The sequence below is a fragment of the Nipponia nippon genome, unplaced genomic scaffold, assembly GCF_047370975.1.
Source record: "Nipponia nippon isolate SJK-2023a ecotype South Korea unplaced genomic scaffold, ASM4737097v1 scaffold_7, whole genome shotgun sequence".
Classification (NCBI taxonomy): Eukaryota; Metazoa; Chordata; class Aves; order Pelecaniformes; family Threskiornithidae; genus Nipponia; species Nipponia nippon.
This window is the reverse complement of record NW_028262391.1, coordinates 28663948-28683816: the sequence shown is the minus strand read 5'-3', so window position 1 is coordinate 28683816 and position 19869 is coordinate 28663948.

Genomic DNA, 19869 nt, shown 5'->3' with positions numbered 1-19869 from the left:
TCAGAAGCGGTGCTGGGGCAGGGCTCGCTATGAGGTACAACATGTGAGGTTAAGAGATTAAATAAATTAGAGCGCTGCAATACCTTCAAGACTTAAAGCTGCTCTCTCTCTTGCAATACCACTCCCTTATCAGCACAGCCCATCGCAGGCAAATGCCAGATGTGTCCCAGAGGGATTTCCCACCAGGACAGAGGCTGCTGGTGCTGGACTCTTTCCTTCAGCACAGCCCTTCCCAGCTGTGCATGCAGCACTGTTGTTCCAACACCCCAGTGCCACAGGGAATGCTGACACACATTTTTGGTGTCTCAGTGTCCTGCATGCATTTGGCATTGTGCTGTGCCGATGACATATTGGCTGTTCCCGAGCTGCGGCTGTGTCTTGCCCGTTTCCAAGGGGAGCTTTCTCGAGGGGGTCCTGCCCTGCAGTGAGTTTGCACAGTGCCTCCCAACAGGGCTTTGGTCTTGTTTTGGTTCTCCAAGTGCTGCCATGAAATAAATAAATCATAATCAAGGAGTAATAGGAGTGCTGAATGAAGATGCAGCTAATAGACCAGCAGTCATTAGAGGTACACAGCTGGCACTAATACATCATCTCTGCCAGTGCTGGAGGAATTTGCATATCCAGATTAACAAGCTCCTGAAGCAACGATTGCTAGATAAGCTCTTGGCTCTGCCTGGGCCCATCCCAATGGACTGTGGACTCCCACGGTTGCACAGGACCAGCTGCCTTTCCAGGGGCCAGTGCCTGTGAAATATTGAACCAACCTGGTGAATCTGGTGGAGGTGGGTAAAGAAAATGCAAGACTGGGACCCTTTTCTTGCCAAGGCCAAACTCTTCCCCCTGCAACTGAAGGCTCAAAGAGTCACTCCATGCCCGTGCATTTAAATTAGGTTTCTCTTCATCCCCACCCGTTGTAGGAATGGAATAGCTGCAAGCAGTGCAGGTTTCACACACAGTGTGGGTCCCTCCCACCCATTGGTGGGTGACCTTCCTTCTCATGGCCTGGAGCTGCAGTCCCCTGCCTGCTCATCCCTTAGACCTGTCCTGGACATCCAGCTTCCCCCCACTACCTTCACCCTGACCTGCAAGCAGTGAGCAAAGGAGCAAAGGAGAACTACTCTGGCAGGGAGAAATCCCTGCCCTGTTCTCTGAAAGCGGTCCTCAGAGAGGGAACCTGCAAGAGCTCAAGGGGACATTTTGCTGCACAGGGCTGCTCCCTGATGGAGCAAACTGTTTGAGACTGGAGCTGAGGGATCTGCTGTCAGTTCGCTGTGCAGTGAGCTGCAGAGAGCCACCTGTCAGAGCTGTGTGTTCAGAGAGAGCATGGATCTCCTTTCCCCTCCCTTCCTCACCCCGTTGGGCAGCACTGGGACAGAGGGAGGCAGGGAGCAGGTGAGGATGCCATCCCAGCAGCCCCTGCGCTCCCTCCTTCAAGCATCTCGGGAGGGTGATGGGTGGTGTCAGTTGTGCTGGGAGCCTTGAGGCCCTTGTGGCAGTGTGGAGGGGATCCAGGCATCCGGAGGCAGCTTGACCATAGCACAATGTCCCCGTGTCAGAGCCCCTGTGGTGACACTGGGCTGGGGGTGTGCTTGAAGGTTCTGCTCTGCTTCTCATGCCCCACCCAGCACATGCCCAATATCTGAAGAACAACACTGGGATGTGGGTCAATACCAGATTCCTGGCAGCACTGATCCAGCAGGTAGGGAAGCTGAGGACTCATCGCGTGCCATGCCTATGGGGCTGGAAGTGGCCACCCATCCCCTCCATGTGGCTCTAAGCATGCCCAGGACAAGGCAGATAGGGTGCGTGGGGACTCGGGGGTCTGTGCTAAGTTTTCTATGCAGAAATACAAAAGGAAGAGAGAAACGCAGAGACAAGTGCCTCCCTTCTTGCATTTGCAGCTCAGCATAGTCCACTAACATCTGCATGTTAATGGGATGGCTGGAGTCAGTAACTCTGCTCCCCATGCCCCGACACCTTCTAGCAGCTCTACCCCTTGCCACAGCTCTCTATTTTTGTTTATTGAGCTCACCAGATATAACTTCTCCAACGGCATGGGAGAGACTCCAAAAATAATTGGACCAAGTGGGAAATGCAGCCCTTGCCTTCCTAAATCTGCCCACGTCTCATGGGAGCAGGGAGCAGGCACAAGCCCCAGCCGGGAGATCCGGAGCTGGTGCCGGCAGCGGTGCAGGGACCCTGAGCCAGTGTCGGCTGCGACACTCGCAGTTGCACCCAGGGCACTCAGAAAATGGCTGCCACTGCGCAACAGCAGCTCCCTGACCTCAATTTTCTCAGTGGAGAAAAGAGCAGGTCAAGTGGAAAGTGCTTAAGGAGGAAATTTGTTTCCTTACAGACAAGGAGTCAGAGAGATAGGCGGCTATCGCGTGTACTGGAATAAACCAAATTAATTTTGTACTGTGCGGTAAATTGAGGAGCTGGAGGGCAAGGGGGAGAAGAAAAGAGAAAGCGTGGAAGATAATGGACTTTGATGTTTTACTCGAACTCAACAAAACACCTGGCAAGAAGCAGGGATGCACTACAACCGCAGCTAAAAACACTCCTAACCCAGGCAACTGCTTCCCTTTTGTTTTCTTTCTTTACAATCTAATCCCGAGCATTAACCGGAGTGGCTTATATTTCCAGTGTAATAAAAGGTGCATTGTGCAGGGGAGATGGAGACAAGAGACTTTAATAACTTCCTCTGCTTCCCCCGAAAGGCTTGTGCCATCCAGCTCTTGCAATGCAAAACCCCCCAGGCGAGACCCCGGCGTGGAGGGGAGGGCTGGAGGGACGAGGCAGCGGGTGTTGGGAGGATGTGGCCTTCCGAGAGCAAGATTAGTGCCGCATCTTTCTGGCAGGCTTCTTCCAAACTGCTATGTCTTCGTGCCACTGCAACAGGGGCGGGAAGGTCCCTGAATCCTGAACACTGATATCCTGTTAAAAATGTTGCTGTCAACATCGTCTTCCTCTGCTGCCTCATTTTCTCCCTCTCTGTCATATGTGCAAGCTTCTCTGCATCAGATTCAAATCCCTTGAACCAGGCTCAGCCTGGATTTTTTTTTTTTTTTTTTTTTTTTTGTCTATAGATACCTGTCAAGCCTCTGCTTGCTTCTGTTCCCCAGTTTTGGGACAGGAACAGGCACAAACTATTCCAAGTCTCCCCATAAAAACAACTTTAAAGGCAGGCTGGAACAAAAGTGACAGCACTCTTCTAATGTGAGCTTTTAAAAATACATTACGTGGTTGATAATTGAATGTGAGATTAAAAGAAGGTTTTAAGCAGAAGTAAGAGCTGCCTATTTCTGGTAAATTCCCATCTCACCGAGCCCCTTGTGAAATGTCATTGCATATCAATATTGTCTGGCTGGAAAATTTAAATTTTGGTGAACTGGCAGTCTCTGATGAAAAAAACATCTAGCTTGGGTAGTTTTGGCTTCAACTAGAAGCATCTCTGGCTGTCTGGTACACCAGCACCTTCCCTGTTGTGGCTGTCATCAGGCCCCAGAGCCCCTCTGTGCCCCTTCTTGCATCTTGCAGAACCCTCCCATGCTGCTCCTGCCCGGGTGCAGGAGAAGCACCCTGCTCGGGATCAGACTGTGAACTTAAATCCAGCAAACCAAAGTCGCATCTCTCCACCCCCGCCCCCCAAAGCTGGAGGAGGGGGTTATTGCCTCCTTGACATAGATTTGTCCCCCATGCCATGCGTGAGCCCCAGACAAGGAGCTGCTGGGGCAGGATGTTTTCCATTGTTTCACAAAGAAAAGAACTTTGTGTTTCCCTTGTGTCTCTGTGCTCGGTGTTTTGTTCGTTGGAGGCTCAACGTGGACCCGGTTACAGGTAGCATTTAATAACCGATTTCCCAAGCAAGGACATGCTGACTTTTTTTGATTGCTGAACTGAAGCATTCTGGGACATTCATATAAATTTGTGGCTATTGTAATAAGGGCTTTCAGGATACCTTTCCATCATTATTTACAGATCTGCAGATCAATAAAGTGTGTTATTCTGATAAAACTTACTTATTAACCCAAAACTGGTTTTGCCCAATTTATCACCTCATTCTAATGGGTGGATATATGTGTTTGGTTGAAAATGGGAAGGGTGAGCTCATTAGCTTTAGCTTTCCTCACACAGCAGTGTTTTGCAGCCTATCAATAAAATGCAGTTCCACAAAATGGTCTGGATTAGGTAACGCTGTGAATTTGCATTTTTCTGATAAAAATAGAGGGGTTTTTTCTTTCCTTTCCCCCAAGTCACTGGTTTGAAAGTGATGAACTGCCAGACATATTGTATGAGAAGCTGGTCCCAAGACACGTCCTCCCCATAGTGAGCAGGACCAGGTGTCACAAGGAGTCCTATGGAGGTGAGCGGGAAGAAGGGTGACAGCGTTCCCTCCGCAAACAGCATGTAGGCAGTTCCCTTTGCGTGGTTGTAGCTTTTTTATACCTGCAAGGTATATGTGAGTGTTTTAAGGATGGGACCTCACTTGCTGACTTTCAGGCCAAAGAAAGACTTTTTCTCCCTGTTTTGGATTCTGTCGCTTTTGGGGTCTGGAGGCCAAGAGAGGGATTTCTCTAAAGCATATGAATAATAGGAAAGCAACGTCTCATTGAAAGGCAGTGGCACTTATTCTCCTACGTGTCTTTTGAATATGGATGTGTCCAGATCAAGCAGGCCAGAGCGAGCTGTAAAAGACGAACATGTTTGAATCTTGCCCTGCCCTCGCGCAAGCTGAAGTCCATTCCCCTTTTCTGTGTGACTTCAGTAATGATTTCGGAAGCGGCTGTAGCTCTGCATTCCACAACATAAATCCTCGGCAGGAGTTCATCCAACTGAACCTTAAAGCTGACTGCTTCACTTTATGGAGATCTTTCACATTTTTCATTGCCTTTGCATCAGACCTCATCGGTCCCGCTCTCCTGCCAGAATATGAAGTGCCATGAAAAATCCGATCTCTTTGAAGCTGACATTAAATTATGGCAAATAAATATGTCGCTTCAACACAGTTTCAGCTGTCCACGTTGTTCCAGTGCGCTGTACGAAGATATTGTCCAGATAAGTAACTGCCCATCTGACCTCCATTATTACCCATAAGCTTTTTGGAGTAAAAGTGAATTGGCCTTTCCCTGGGGACTTCGTTTTCTTTCATACAAAAGTTTGCTAGATCTTATTTTACCTTGGTGCCTATATCTGCTTAAATCCAGTTCTGCGGATTAAAAAAAACTCCAGCACATTGCTAGAGCCATACCTGATAAGGCCACAAGGTCATTACAATAATGTGGCTGGATGTAAAAGCGAAGCAAAGGCAGCCTCCCGGGCCCTTGCCGCTGGACCACATGTTCTCGGGTGGCGGAGTTCTCACTGACTGCAATGGCATTGGGAGTTCACCCATCCTTTTTGTCTACCCATTTTCTGGACCGGTTTCTATCCTGTACGTTTTTATCCTGTGCAATCCTCCAAGGACTCTCAATCTGTTCTCCTGTTATGAGTGTGTAGTACTGTACTTGTAAACACCTGCCTGTGGCCTTTTCCAAACAGCAACGCTTGAGCACACAGGTACTAGTGCTAGAAACAGGAATGGGTGCCTGCGTGCAGATGCAGAGCTGAACATCTGTACACAGGGCCAGTTAATGAAAAAGGAAATGGATCTCTCAGTCTGGAAAGAAATGGCTTGCAAAATCCTCTCTGCAGCTGTCGGTACTAGGTATGTGTGTGCATTATTCCCAAAGTTTCTATCCGTGGTGGAGCCAACACAGCAGCCTCCTGCTAGTCACATGGGACTCATGGGTGATTTGTTGAGAGAGAGTCTGGAGGTTTAGTAATTATTTAATTAATAAAGAAGAGGAGACTCAGTGTTGTCAGCTCACACTCTGAGCGGCGAATCCTGAGCAGAAAGAGAAGTCATCTGAGCTAAATGTGAAGCGGCTTTGAACCTCTCTAAGCTATTGAAATGGAAACATTAGCATCAATCCACTGAAGTCTGATTTTGTGCTCCCTGCATGTATGAGCAAAAATGGAGTTGGGAGATTACAATGGAGTGATTTTTGTTGCTTTGTTGATGCTCGATAGACAGATCAGCAATAAGCCAGGCAAGTTCTACAGAAAGATGGGAGTACTAGTCCCGTTGCAACAGACTCTGAAAGAGCCGAGTGTGGTGTTGGTATTTCATACGTGGTTAATGATGCATTTCCCTGTATCTGGGCATCTGACATGACTACATGACGTCTCATCTCGCTAATGCTGCCTCTGTAAAGCCGCTGTTTTAGACTAGTTAGCTTTTGTCAAGCAGCCAGGCTGGCAAAAGGACTCAGGCGTGCACTCATGATTCTCTGGCTGACCGCACCCTGAGTTCACTGCCTGGTGCTGGCTGTGAATCTCTAACGGTGTTGGGACCGATGTTCCTGGTACAGGAAATTATGTGCCTGGCTCTTAGGGGTAACAGCTGGGATGCTCAGCACTGTGCCTCCAAAGAAAACCAGAAACTGCCCAAAATGTGCTCTCCCACCTAAACCAGCAGCTCTGGGACCTGGGATTCAGAGACCAAACAGCATTTGCCTCCCCCAAGTAAGGACATATCATTTGTCCTGATTGCTTCCTGGTCCTGACCGTGGCGTGGGACATGCCTTCCTAACCTGTGGATCCCACAGGCTTTCCTCCAACCAAGCCTCATCTGGCTGTGTAATTTCACTACTCCCGTGCAGATCAGACCCCTTCGCAAAAGGACTGATCTCCCTTTTACTTTCCAGGAAGGTGCGGTCATCCACGGAGGCACAGCGCATATTCGCTCTCCTCTCATCCCGCTGGGCACAGTCCACTGTGCAGAGGTGGCCTTCTGTACCGTTCATAAACACCAGCATGTGGATCAATGCCTCTTATAGTGCTATTGCATAGAAACATGGTGCTATTGATTCTCTGTGCTTTACTTTCTCTTACAACCCCCGAAACATCTCCTTTTTGTCAGGCTTCAGCGAGCCGTTCTCATGAGCCAACAGAATGGGCATTGTTATGAGAAATCTCGCTGCATTTCCTTCACTGAAAGAAATTCTGCTCTTTTATCATTCATACAAGGTGTCTAAGCCATGCTGTTTTCTTGGTACCTTGTTTATCAACAAAATCCAAGAATTCTGCTCTAAAAAATAATTTACCTCCTTTGCCAGCATCCTTCCCAAATAAACACGAGAGCAGGTGGAGACGGTAGCCAAAAATGTGTCTGGGAGCATATTGAAATTTGCTGGGACAAACACAGTAGGAGAAATGAGCATTATGCTTGTGCTAACAATTAGCATAATCTTCCTTAAATCTTCTGCACAGTAATGATTATTAAGAAATGTGTCTTCTTGAGCCTTTTTTTCTTTTCTGAAAAGGAAGTGGAGCATTGTAATATTTATGGATCCTGTTGAGCTCCTCACTGTTTTGGTTAGGATAAGGACTATTTTCCTATTTGTGTGTTGTGTGCAAGTGCAGTGCAGGAATTTGCGCTCTCTGCCATTTCTCTGGAATGACGTGGAGAGGAGGAAAAGGAGATTTTCAGAAGCAGCAATCATCGGTTTAAGTGGGATCCCACCAATGGCAGAGAGGTAAAATGCCAGTCCAAGTGCTTTTCTAAGGCTGTGTCCTTTACTCGGTGTAGTGCCTGTTGCATTACAAAAGTCATGCTCCTGGGGACAGCTCTTCAGAGAGGGAAGAAGCTATTGCCTATGCCTCAACTAGGCATCTCCATTCACTGCAAATCTGCCCTGTATTCCTTTGTCCCATTCACTTGCCTTGAGAAAACCATTGCTGCCAGCTTCGAGATTAGTGCTGAACAAAAGATGTCTCTTTTTTGGCCTTTGTTCCCTCTCTTACCCCATGTCTGTCTCGTCTAGTCAGGTTGCAAATTCATCGGAGCCAGTGTTTCTCTTAGGAGTGTACAGCTCCTTACACCATGGTGCTCCATATTATTTGCTGCTTCCCAGCATGCTGTAACCCAAGTAATAAATAATGTAGTCTGTTAGTTTTATTATTCATCCACCAAATAACTTAGTTGCGAGAGAGCATTCAGAGAATTGAAGCTCAGGTGCTGGGTGCATGGAGCAGCTATAAAGTCAAATGCTTAGTAAAAGGCTCAGCACAGACATTGCCAGTGCAAACAATGAAATCTTCCAGGTGCTGTGGGTGACCCTTTTGTTTGCACCGTGCTTTTCTTAAGCCCCGTCTGGGAGGAAAGAAAAGCTGCTGTACATAAACACCCAGCAGAGCTGGGAGGATCTGGGGGGTGCTCTTGGCACCTCGGGAAGCTCACCGTCAGTATGGGAAAGGGCTGCGGAGGACCAGTCCGACATGCCTTGGCCACAGAATGTGAGAGCAGCAGTTCTGCGTGGGCTCCTTTACAGCTGTCATTCTTGCGCTGTGTTTTATCCAAGCTCAGTTGTTATTGCAGGGAACCGAGCTGGGACTGCTCTCTTTGTTCTCAGAGGTTGGTGAGTGACGTACAACAGTCATTCCTGATGCGTGTCAGATGTATTCCTGTAACATAGAAATAAAAGATTGTGTTGCACCGAGACAGATTCTGTCACCTAACTAGCCACCTTGTTTGTGACTGGCAAAAAGACAGAAGTTTTCTTCCCTGCAGACAGGTAGTACATTAATGTAAAGATAAGGTGGCCAGGCAGGCAGGCAGGCATGCGTATGATTTGCGGCTCCAGTTTGAAACCCCTACAGAGTGTAGTTCAGGCTTTATAAAATAAAAGCTAATAAGAATCATAACAATTTTGCTTTCTCTCTATAGCCTGCAGCAAGCCAGACGCAACATGGGAATTGAAGAATAAAGGCCATCAACTTCCCATGGCTCCCCTCCTACTACCTTCCTCCTCTTGCTCCAAATTGTTTTGAAAACATTGCTTCTCCCTTGCCTATTTCATTTTTGCAATGAAGTCATCAAACAAGATGACAGGGACTTTCAGAGACTGAAATCAATCAGCAAGTTTCTCTTTTCCTTTTTCTACTCAGGCAGGAAATAGGAGAATAAATTTTAAGAGAGTCCAAGGGAAGGGAAGGGGGCAATGGGTGGGTTGGATTCAGCGTGGGGAGGTGTAGGTAAACAGATGGAGCTTCTGGACTACATCCAACCCATCAAAATTAAATAAGCCCCTAGCATGTGTTTGTTCTGGTGCAAGAAGTTTCAGCAAGTCACGATGGGTTTCTGTTGTCCGCCAGAAAATAAGAGACATTTTCAATGTATCCTGTTCCCTGCCACAGCAGTTTTTCTTAAAAGGGAGTTGTGGTTTCTCCAGAGGACTCCCTCCACCACCCCAGGTCCACTTTCAATACTAAAAATCACATTCAAATCATGCCAGGCTCAGACTCTTCTACTTGTATCAGTGATTAAAGACCTCATGTACCGTTCTGCGACGCTGATGAACTGGTGCCTGCGTAGTGCCGGGCTGGAGACCGGCTCCAGCCTGCATGCCCAAGCAGATGGGTGATTCTCATCTGGGGGTGCTTTCCTCTGGCCGCTTCTTCAGGGGAACCTGAATTATGAGCTTGGAGCAGACATGTAATTTATGGAGGTGGCTGAAGGTAATGGAAAGAACTCATCCAGGGGGATCACCCCGCTGCAATTTCTTTTGGGTTTAGGCAGAATAAAACTAATCATAGGGGTTGTCTCAGCTCAGGCCGTGGCTGCTTTAGGAATAGATGAGCACTTCAGATTTACCGGGATACAGTCAGCAGTGGAGTGATCGCTGGGTAGTTGCATTTTCAACACACAGAGGCAGGAAAAGCCGTTGTCATTTTTTATGATGATTTTTATGCTGGCTTCTTCACTATTCCTCTCCACTGTTCAGCGGGGACAGGCCGTGCATGGGAAGCGTGGTCTCTGTAACTGCAGCCCTTTCCTCCAAGGGCAATCTGAATGCAGTCAGAAAGCAGTAATTTGCTTGTACATTATGCAAGGAAAGTGCTGGCCCAGTAGCACAAAAAAATCAGTCTCACAAACCAACAGGTTTTCCCAGAAAAGCATTTGGTTTCAGCAAAAAGATTTGAGGTTTTGAATGAAACGTTGACAGTTTGCCCAAAAGGACTTCTTCCTTTTACAGTGTTCACTTTGTTGAGATCTTCTGTGTTCTTGTCTTCCAAAAAAAGCAAGCAAATGAGAGGCAGAAATGACAACACTGACCAAGCTCCTTCAGTACATTTCTCATTGGTAACTTATTTTAGGGAAGACTTAGCTCAGCTTCACTGTAATAATGAGCATCAGTCAAGGTGGTAACTAAACCAGCTTTTCCTGGTGAGTCTTTTAAGTCTTCTAAAATGAGAGTGTTTATTAGAGAGCCTTCTACAAGATTTTATTTCTTTCCTGTAAAGATACGGACTCATGGCCAAACTATTATCTCAAGTAGAACCAAGTATTGGCTCCATTTATTTTTATTTATAACATATGCCCGCGTAGTCAGACCAATCCAGAATGTTCTCAGTACCAAAGACCTTAATTTGGTCTTCATTTGGGTAGAGGATGCAAAGGGGGCAGTCGTGGCACGGTCTGGTTACATCAGGTGTCCTGCAAGCCTCCCTCAGTGCAGAAGTGCTTCAGGATGGGGCGTGCCAAGTGGCAGGGGGTTTGCTAACAGTTAGGACCCTCTGGAAGGTACCACAGAGAAGCCATGAAGTGACAGAGATTTCTGGGGAGTTAGTATTTCTGAAGATGGAGACTTGAAGGACTCAGAGGCACCAGAAGCACATTTCCAGGGCCAGGTAGGCTGTTAAGGTTGTCAGGTGAGCATCTTCGGCTTTTCCCCCTAGAGTCCACCCATCACGCAGTCTTAGCTTTTATGTTAATTGCGTAGCCTTTGGGGTTGCTTGACAACGTAAGCGGAGAGCAAAAGACATACTGCTATTTTGTGTGTTCCCTGGGGAGGCTGAGACAGCTGCGCCAAGGTCACAATTTTCCCCGTGTGTCACAAAGATGCTTCACTCCGCTTTGGGTGGAAGATTTTTCCTGTGTGTGAGCTGTAAGGGTCCCTCGGGACGAGAACAGCTTTAGGTGTTCAGCCCTCCAGCACCGCAGAGCAGCACCGGTGCGGGGGTGACTCCCAGTGTCAGTGCCAGTGGGATGAAGAGCACAGTGCTGTCTCTGCTTGATACCTGATGGCAGACGCCAGCTACAACAGACAGCATTAGGACGTGCTGATACCTTTTATGTGCAGCAGCGCCAGTACAGAGTACAAGTTTGGTGTTAATATGGAAATATGGATAAGAGCTTATGCTGTGACAATGATTTACTGCTTTGGTAACTACACCTGATAACACAAATTTATCTTGGTCTCTCCACTTCAATTATATTTTTTCTAATATGTGTTTTGAAATACAGATTCTCTTGGTCACATGAATTTATAGGAGCCACTGTGTGACTCAGAGAATTCAAATCAATACAGGAACATTTCTTTGCATTATGCTCCAGTGTCTTCCCATGTATATTATACCTTGCCATATAATACATATTTTCACACACTCTGTTAAAAAAAAAAAAAAAAGTAAAAAGAGCAAGCAGGCTCAGGCAGCATTGATGGGGTATGGCAGGCATCATTCCTAAATGACATGCTGGAGTTTGGCAGTAGCAGCTGGATGTAGCATTTGCAATCTGGATGGAGGATATTTGCTCATGGCCCGACAGGGCTGAAATTGAGAGGGACAGTCCACAAGCGCTGCAGTGCTCTGGTAGAGATACTGTGGCTGCAGGGCTCTGCTTCCCGCTCTGCCAACGGGGGCTGACAGCTGGCAGACCCCCAGGGAGCAAGACTAATAAATACCTCCTCCCCTTGATTCGACTTGGAAGAGATTCAGCAAGGGAGCATGCATCCATGTAAAGTATACATTCTGCAAGTGTTTCTCTCCCTGTGTCTTAATCGCTGCTCCTGGAAGAAGGCACTGACGAAGTTGCTCCCTTACAGTGGGGGTAGTAGCAGAAATCTGAACATCGGCACTCTGCCTAACCAAAATAGGGGACAAACCCCTGGTGGGCTATTCGTGCCTTTCTAATGATGTAACGGAGAAGCCAGGCTGGTCCCAAGCAGTGTTTTAAGTAGCAATTAATCTCTAATGAATATGTTAGGCAAGAAACCACACCAGGCAGCTGCAGCAACCAGAAATATGTTCCTGCCACACAGCAATAACTGAGGTCACTTTTCAGTTTACTTGAAAACACAGCTTGTGGTGCTGGTTTGAATGCTGGACACGAGAAAGCAGATCTGACCCTCGAGTGGGAGCAAATGCCAGCACTGCATTTGGTCCATAAATAAAAAAGTGTTGGAATTTTGCTAGGACAAGTCATTAGTCCACCTGCTTGCGCTTACCAGCTGATAGCTGCTATTATTCTTAGTCATTCTCCAAATTTCCACAAAGAGAAATGGGTCCATTATTTTTTGAGGCTGCTGTTGCTCTCACAGTCCTGCTACTGCTGCTCTTCTCTGGCTGGGGAGCAGAACAGCTCTTTCTAATGTTCCGGGTAGTGCAAGTAACTGTGCGAGGGGAGGGTACATGGGAGAAGATATCGGGAACTGGCAGGGCTGGTTGTCTGGAACAAGATACCCCACTGCAGCTTCCGCTGAGGGGTGGACAGATGTCTTCTAGCAGATGCAATGCAAATCTTTTCTTCTCCAAACCCAAATGCATCTCCCTCAGTCATGTGTGGAGTCTCTGGATCCCACATATTTGATCTGATGCCATGGCTCAAAGCTGTTAAATAAAGACATTGCCAGTCTGCTATTAGTATCATGATTTCTTTCTTCTGGGAGCTGTGCTGTCTCCTGGATGTGGCCGACAGAAATCCTGTTGAGATGCTCAGGGACTCGGCATGAGCTTGCACATTTTGCTTGTGCTAGCAGCAAGGACAGGGAAACTCCTGGGGAATTTTCATCAGCCGTGTGGTACAGGCCATCCTAAATGACAAGTATCTTGTGGAGTCTTGAGCCTTCAAAGGCCTTCAAGGAACAATAGCACAGAAAACGTGAACCAGATTCACCCAGTCTTTCTTGCATGTGTCCTCTTTGGGTCTGGAGCTGTTTTCTCTCCCTGAAGAGAATGTGACTGATACTACCACAGCAGCACATCCCTACTTTTAAGATCAAACTTCACACAACACTTCAAAATCCAATCTTGTTTCAGCAGATCATTGTAGCTGCTCCTGAAGTCAGAAGGTGGGGAGGTGGACACCAGAAAGCTGGGATCTCCTACTGTCATTGGGCTTTACATCATCTGATCTCCTCCCAGTGGGCTGTCTTCCAAGGGTTTTTGGAGCAATCAGCATTTAGAGAAATTTTGATTTATGAAGGAGCTTGATTTTTTTTTTTTTTTCAAGTTTCTCAGCAAGCAGAGCTAAGGAAGGATCACCTATTTCTACAAAGGCATAACATCTCTCTGGAATGACAGGTATTCTCAAAGATATTGGACATTAAAAAGGCAATGCTCCCTGGGCAATATGGTATTCAAAATTATGTTTGGAAGAGCTTCCGATGGACATTAGTAAGGAACATAGTGTAGTCTTTTCCATTTCTGTAAGACCGAGAGTAAATGGGTTGTCCCTCTGGAGGAGAGGGAAAGTGGAGATCTAAAAAAAGCTGTTTCAGTTGTTTTTCCCCCCACCCCAGGGAAAATGGCCTGACAAGGTGTCATTATTGAAAAATACTGTGTTTCTGCCTGAAAATTGTGCCTTTCCTTTATCTATGCGCTTATCTTTGATATCTCTAATAGTTATCTACATAGTAGTGGAAGTGATTCCTATACAGAAAAAGATCTGTTAAGTGCGTGGGAATATTTGGGTGGATAGAGTTATATAAAATGAAGACATCATCATCATTATTATTACTACTGCTGTTAGATACATCAGCCACATATAAGTCATTCTGTAAAAGTAACACTCTTTCCAAGTGTAAGTCAAGAGTCAAAGAAGATGTAAATTCCCAATGTTTGCTGGTGTTGCTAAGACGTGTTGCAGTGCTCAGTGAGTCATGGTTACACTCAGCTGAGCAGTGTAAATAAAGTATTCGCAAACGGTTGCCAATTCCAACTCAGGATTCAATTCAACCATGTCCGTGCAAATATTTTTTATTTGCACAAATGTACAGAGAGGAACTTTTGTTCTTGTAAGCATACAGAGTCTGGAAAGGCTTTCTGTGCTAGTGAGTGCCTTAGCATGTAGACAGACCGAGCTGCAGGGTACCCTTTGTCCTTTTTGGATGACAGCGCGACTGCCTGTAGGTAGTGAGGTGAAGGATGGTCTGCGAGTTGGTGCTGGGAGAGGAGAGGTCCTGGGCTGTAATTCCTACTCTAGGGATTGTTGCTTAAGTTTATGCCATGACTGTTTTGTAGAATACTTGTTACCCAGTTTAGAAGCAGGGTATGAACTTTTTCTTGTGAGCACTCCAACAACTAAGCTAGGGAGCCACACTCTCCTGATGTAGAAACTTTCCCTTCTCCCTCCTCTAGGTATCTTGACTTTTTCACTGTATGGTCACCTAGCTTGAGCCAGAAGACTGAGCTACGATCCCTCTCTTCTCCAGAAGCTTCCTCCAAAAAGCATAGGTGTTTGGGCATCCTCAGCAGAGGCAGAAGACATAGCTCAGTCTGAGGAAGGCACTAAATCTTCATCTACCCTTTCCCCATGAAGAAGAGAGAGACCTGAATTGTGGGTGCTCTTCCTGTTTACTGCAGTTTGCGTAGAGAATTGCTTTGAGGGAGGTGAAGGGATGCAGGCAAGCACAGGCAGGAGGTGGCCACAGAGCTGGCCAGCCCCAAGGTCGTTTTGGACATGCCTGGTGTACTCCTGATTCCTAAACTCCTCTGAGGTGTTTGCATGCCTGTGGGTAGGGGGAGAAAGAAGAAAGAGTCCTTAACGAGTCAAGGTCTGTTTAATTGAAATGTGAGCCTCAGAGCTGCATGTGAAAATGGCCCTTTGGCTCCAGAAGTTGCTGAGGTGATTTGGAAGAAAACCACACGGTGTGCTTCAGGTCTCGTGTTGCAAGAAAAGTGTTTGTGGTGCTCACCCATCACACATGGGTGTTGTACCAGAAACGCATTAAAGACTGTGCAGTATCTAGGCACGCCTGCAATAGGAATTGTGTGGGGTGGGTACCACAGGTAGAAAGAGCAATTTGAATATAAATCCCACCCAACAGCCAATAAATCTAGCTTATGTTCTTTCTTTCCCCCCTCAGTCAGGAAAAAGTCTGGAATCGGTCTGACAAAATACAACAGTCTTTATGGTACAAAAAAAAAAAAAAGACTGGAAAATGTTTAGGGTGAAATTTGGGGCAGATGTGGGAAAAAATGCAGCCTTATATTCTGAAAAAAATCCTTTAGACAACTTTAAATGGAAGTCAAAGTTTCTAGATGTAATCATATTTTAAAGTTAGCATCCTCACAGCTCCAGCCCCCCATTTTGGTCAGCTCTTCAAGGGGAATGGCAGGGGACGGGAGACACGACTTCATTAGCAACAGGTACAATGTCGACAGGTCCCATTTTTAAGTGTTCATTTGTCCTTTAGTTCGTCTTTACTTCTATCCCTTAATAATATTATGGAGGGTAAAGGAGAGATGTCTTTATTTGTGTCTGCCTAAATTCTCCAGGATTGGGAACAAGGCTCCATTTATCCTTCAGTGCAGTGATGGTAAAATAGAATTACTGGTTAATATATCAGGTTAAATTATTTTCCTTTAATGCTTTAGGAGAACCGTGCCCACTATCAACCTGGCATGAAAACCACTGTGTGAACAGTCTGTGCGCAGTCTTTGAAGTCTATGTTAACTTCATAAATGTCACAGAACTTTTTTAAATAGCTCGTTCATGCTTTGCTATTGGATGCCAGTGTCCAGTGCTTAAGTCCCTACTCTGGTGGATCAGACTCTCTCTCTGTATACGACTAAGTTTTCAGAACACAGGACGGAATAGGATTATGCGATGTGGCTATGAGCAATGGGAAGTTCCTGCAACAGTAATTTGATGCCCAGAGCTATTCTATAGCTTCAGCAGGAAAGCTTCATTTGCTTGCTTGCATGCCTTGTTTTTACCCTTCCTAGTTTTATTCTCCCTTTTGAAAGCACTTTGTCTTTTTCAACCAAACAGAAGTAGTTGGAGTAAATATTTTCACTGCAGCAGTAGTTTTGCTGTTAAACAAACAATTAGAAAGCAAAAACTTCCTGCCACTTCACATGTTTGTGTTTTGAAAACCAAGCTATTTTTTTAGACAAACTGGAGAATATAACCACAAATAACCCCTAAGAGTTTTGCTCAGTTTCAGCGAGCTAACTGAAACCATAAGAGGAAATCTTGTTTGTCCGGATTTTTTCCTTTCCTCTTCAGAAATATGCTTCCCATTTCCCAGCCCCTTGCATCTGTCCTCCCGTGCCACCCAGTGCTCCCACCTGCTCCAAAAGCCAGGAGGAGCTGTAAGAGAGGGAGCACAGGAGTTTTGTGACTTGCACAGATGAAGAGATCGAAGATCCATGCAAATACTGTCCCCTGCTTGCTGCCAGAGTGGGTGCTCCGGCTTTGTGTGCCTGGATAAGGAGCCTGATGAACTCCCAGCCCCAGCCCACTAAACTCCATGTTTGACCTTGAAAAGTGAAGGCATTAATCCACAGCACCACACGGTCCGTCGTGCTCCTAATCCTCTTGCTGATGAAGGACAATATTATCATGTTGGCAAAGTCAATGGTAATGGCTTACGACAGCCTCCCTCCCTGCGGCTGCTTCTGCATTATATTAACTTTATCTACAGATTGCTGAACCACTGGCGGAAAGAGAGAAGGGAAGGAAAGGATTTCTACCTGACAGGTTAGACAATAACCTGCTTCAGCAGCGGCAGTGGGGAATATTAAAGAGCTCAGAGAATGAAAGGGCTCCATTTCCAAGGGGCAGCCCCCCTGCACCCTGATTTTGGAAGGCAGCCTGGAAAGGTGTGCTGGCTTCTGGGCTGGGTACCCGCCTCTCCGCAGCGTCGCCATGCCAACGAGCGGAGGGATCGAGCTGCTGCCATCGATTTCTCATTCTCCTCTGCGCTTCCTCCTCCCTCCAAAAAGTCACCTCCCCTGGAATTATAAATGAGTGACACCCCTCTGTCCCCTGGGTAGCAGCCTTCCTTCCCGAGCTGCACCTCTTTGGTTCGGAGGAGAGAAAAATATGTGAATAGATGGGGAAATGATGAGAGCGAAAAGCCAGGGGGCATGGCAAGCCGGGCTGCACTGCTCAGGGCCCAAACTGGACCGAGAGGTTTCATTTTATCCTATGTGCTACTGAATTAATTTTGGATTGGAGTAGAGAGACTTTGTGCAAGATCCTAGGGTGGATGCTCCAGGAGACAGAGCTGCTCAGAGCCTAACAGTGGTGTGGAAGTAGTGCATGGATGAGTGCAGCCCATGGCACAGCTCAGCTACCCTTGAGCATCTGTCTGGGTTACAATGCGGGGGACTGGGTGAGGAATAGGATTTGGGGGCTGCAAAATATCACATGGCTTTGGCATTTCCTCTGCATTGGATTATTAGGTCTTGCTTTTACATAAAACGAGAGATGGAAAAGCACCTCTGGGAAACCCCCTGCCTAGAGAAGTCATGGGGAGGCTCCAGTTGATGTATTTAACTTGGAACCAGGGGTTGTATGTGAAGGAGCCTTACATCCCATCTCTAGGGTCAGGAGCTTTCTTCACCCTCCTCCCCCCTACCCCCCCTTGCATTTAATCATGTGGAGAAGGCAGAAGAGCCCCTGTAGATGAGGCTGAGAGAAGTGACTGTGTCTTCCCATGCTTCAGGCAGTGATTCAGCACGGGTTGGAGTCTGGCTTTCACATTATCCCTCCATCATTCCTTGGTCTGCCTCTCCCTCATCTTTGTCATCCGGGCTTTGGGAAACCTTCACATTGAAATCAAGAGTTTCTGTGTCAAATCTACATTTTCAGGCCAAAGCCAGAAAGTTAAAAAAATCCCTGCTTATGGGCCCTGCCTGGCCCAAGGTATGCACAACACCCCCTGTCACCCTGAGTGGCCCCGAGAAACTGCTTACTGCTCTGGGAAGAGGTCTTCAGGGATGGCTTCCACAGCTGTCCTGCACACCAGCACGAAGCCTCCTCCTGCTGTATCCAGGGCTTTCAGGGCCAAGTGAAGGGTCTCAGATGGACCTTGGGGCTCTTATTCCCCAATGCAGGGGACTGGGATGGATTTTCCTTCAGCTTGGTGCTTAACCACATGGTTAATTTAAAGCATGTGCTGCACTCTTGCTGAAGCTGGCTGGGGTTTAAGCATATGCTTAAAGTTCACTACAACTTTATGAGGCTGCAGACTCAGGAGGCTATCTCTGTTTGTGGATATCCTCATGTTTGCCAAGAACCTTTGCTTGCGTAGACATTTACAGAAACACCCCAGTACAGATAAGCCCAAGCAACTGCTTTCCTTCCAACAAATGTTCTCCCATAGTTGTCCCCGCGGTTTTGTTCCTGCAGCACTTACCCAGTCTTTTCCCCTGGGTACCATGTGGCCGGCCAGCCCTGGAGACCCGTGTTGGTCTTCTTCCAGCACCAGCATTTTCCTTCCTTAAATATAGTTTCAGCAGGAACCAGTCTCTACATTGGCTCATGGCAGAGCATCCAGGCTGCAGGGATCTCTTGGGGCAGACAGCGCATCGCTTCATCCTCTCCATCCAAAGGCTCTTTAAAGGCTGTCACTAATAGCGATGTTTCTCTATTTCCTTTGCCCAGAAAGAGCAGTAAGTGAAGGGGAAGATCTGAAGTTTTCTCGCGTGATTGGGCAGCACGTAATACACATTAAAGAAGGTCTGAGAGAGAAAACCCATTGCTCTGGGTTGATATCCTTGGCATTTTTGGAGCCTGGCTTTGTCAAACAGCCACAGAGCTTACTGAAAGGAATAAAAAGATCTTCCTTGTCTTCCTCCATCTTTTTCCCTCTTTAAATCAATCCCCTGCCCTTCCCACACATATTGGCAAAATGACCCTGCCTTTCACCTTTCCCATGAGCAGCAATCATTCTCCTTTGATTTTACCTCCAGCCTCTGGGCTGTTCCACACTGTTGTCTGACCTTCAGCAGGCTGAGCAAGGGGAAAGCGTCTGTGTCCCCTGTGTCTCCAGGGTCGGTAGCAGAAGCTGCCACAGAGCAACATGGAGCCGAGGAAGACTGAAAAAGCTGTTTGTGCACCCCTCCCGGGGATGATAGTGGCCATTACGGGGCCAGATTGTTTCTAATTGCAATCCCAACAAAGTGATACAAGAAATAATACTACAAACCACCATGAAAGAACCAGAAATAATCACAGCAGAGAGCAGGGTTGCTGCAGGAGCAGTTCATTGCTGGGTGGAGGGAAGCCCGTGGAAAAACAAGGCATGAGGTGGGGGAGAAACGGAGCTAGCAGTTGGGCTTTGTAAGCTTTGTGGATAATGGCTCCTTGCTTTTTCATAGCCTCCCTTCTTCAGCAGTGTGTTTTAGATTCCCTCCCTTGCACTTGGCTCCAGGCCTTGCCCTCAGCGCCCAGAGCAAAGCTAACCCTAGGCTAAACCCTAACTTCAGGGTCTTCGTTGTGGTAGTACAGGGGTATTATTGTGCAGTTCCTTTTGGCTGGAATTTAATAGGTGGTTTTGCCATGAGGCTTGCATGAGCTTTGGACGTTCACATCTGTGCTTCTGCTGGACAACATCCAATGCTTTTGCTCAGGCAGGCTTCTTGGATGCTGTGGGAGTTCTGTGGCATGGATGTAGGGCAAGAAACTTCTCAACCTTCCAAGGACAGAAGACCCTGCCCTTGTCACTGTAGTGCTTAGGCAGGCAGATGCCCATCTCAGGGATGTACCCAGGTGGAAGGGGTGGTGTGTGTGGGTCATACTGACCCTCGGTG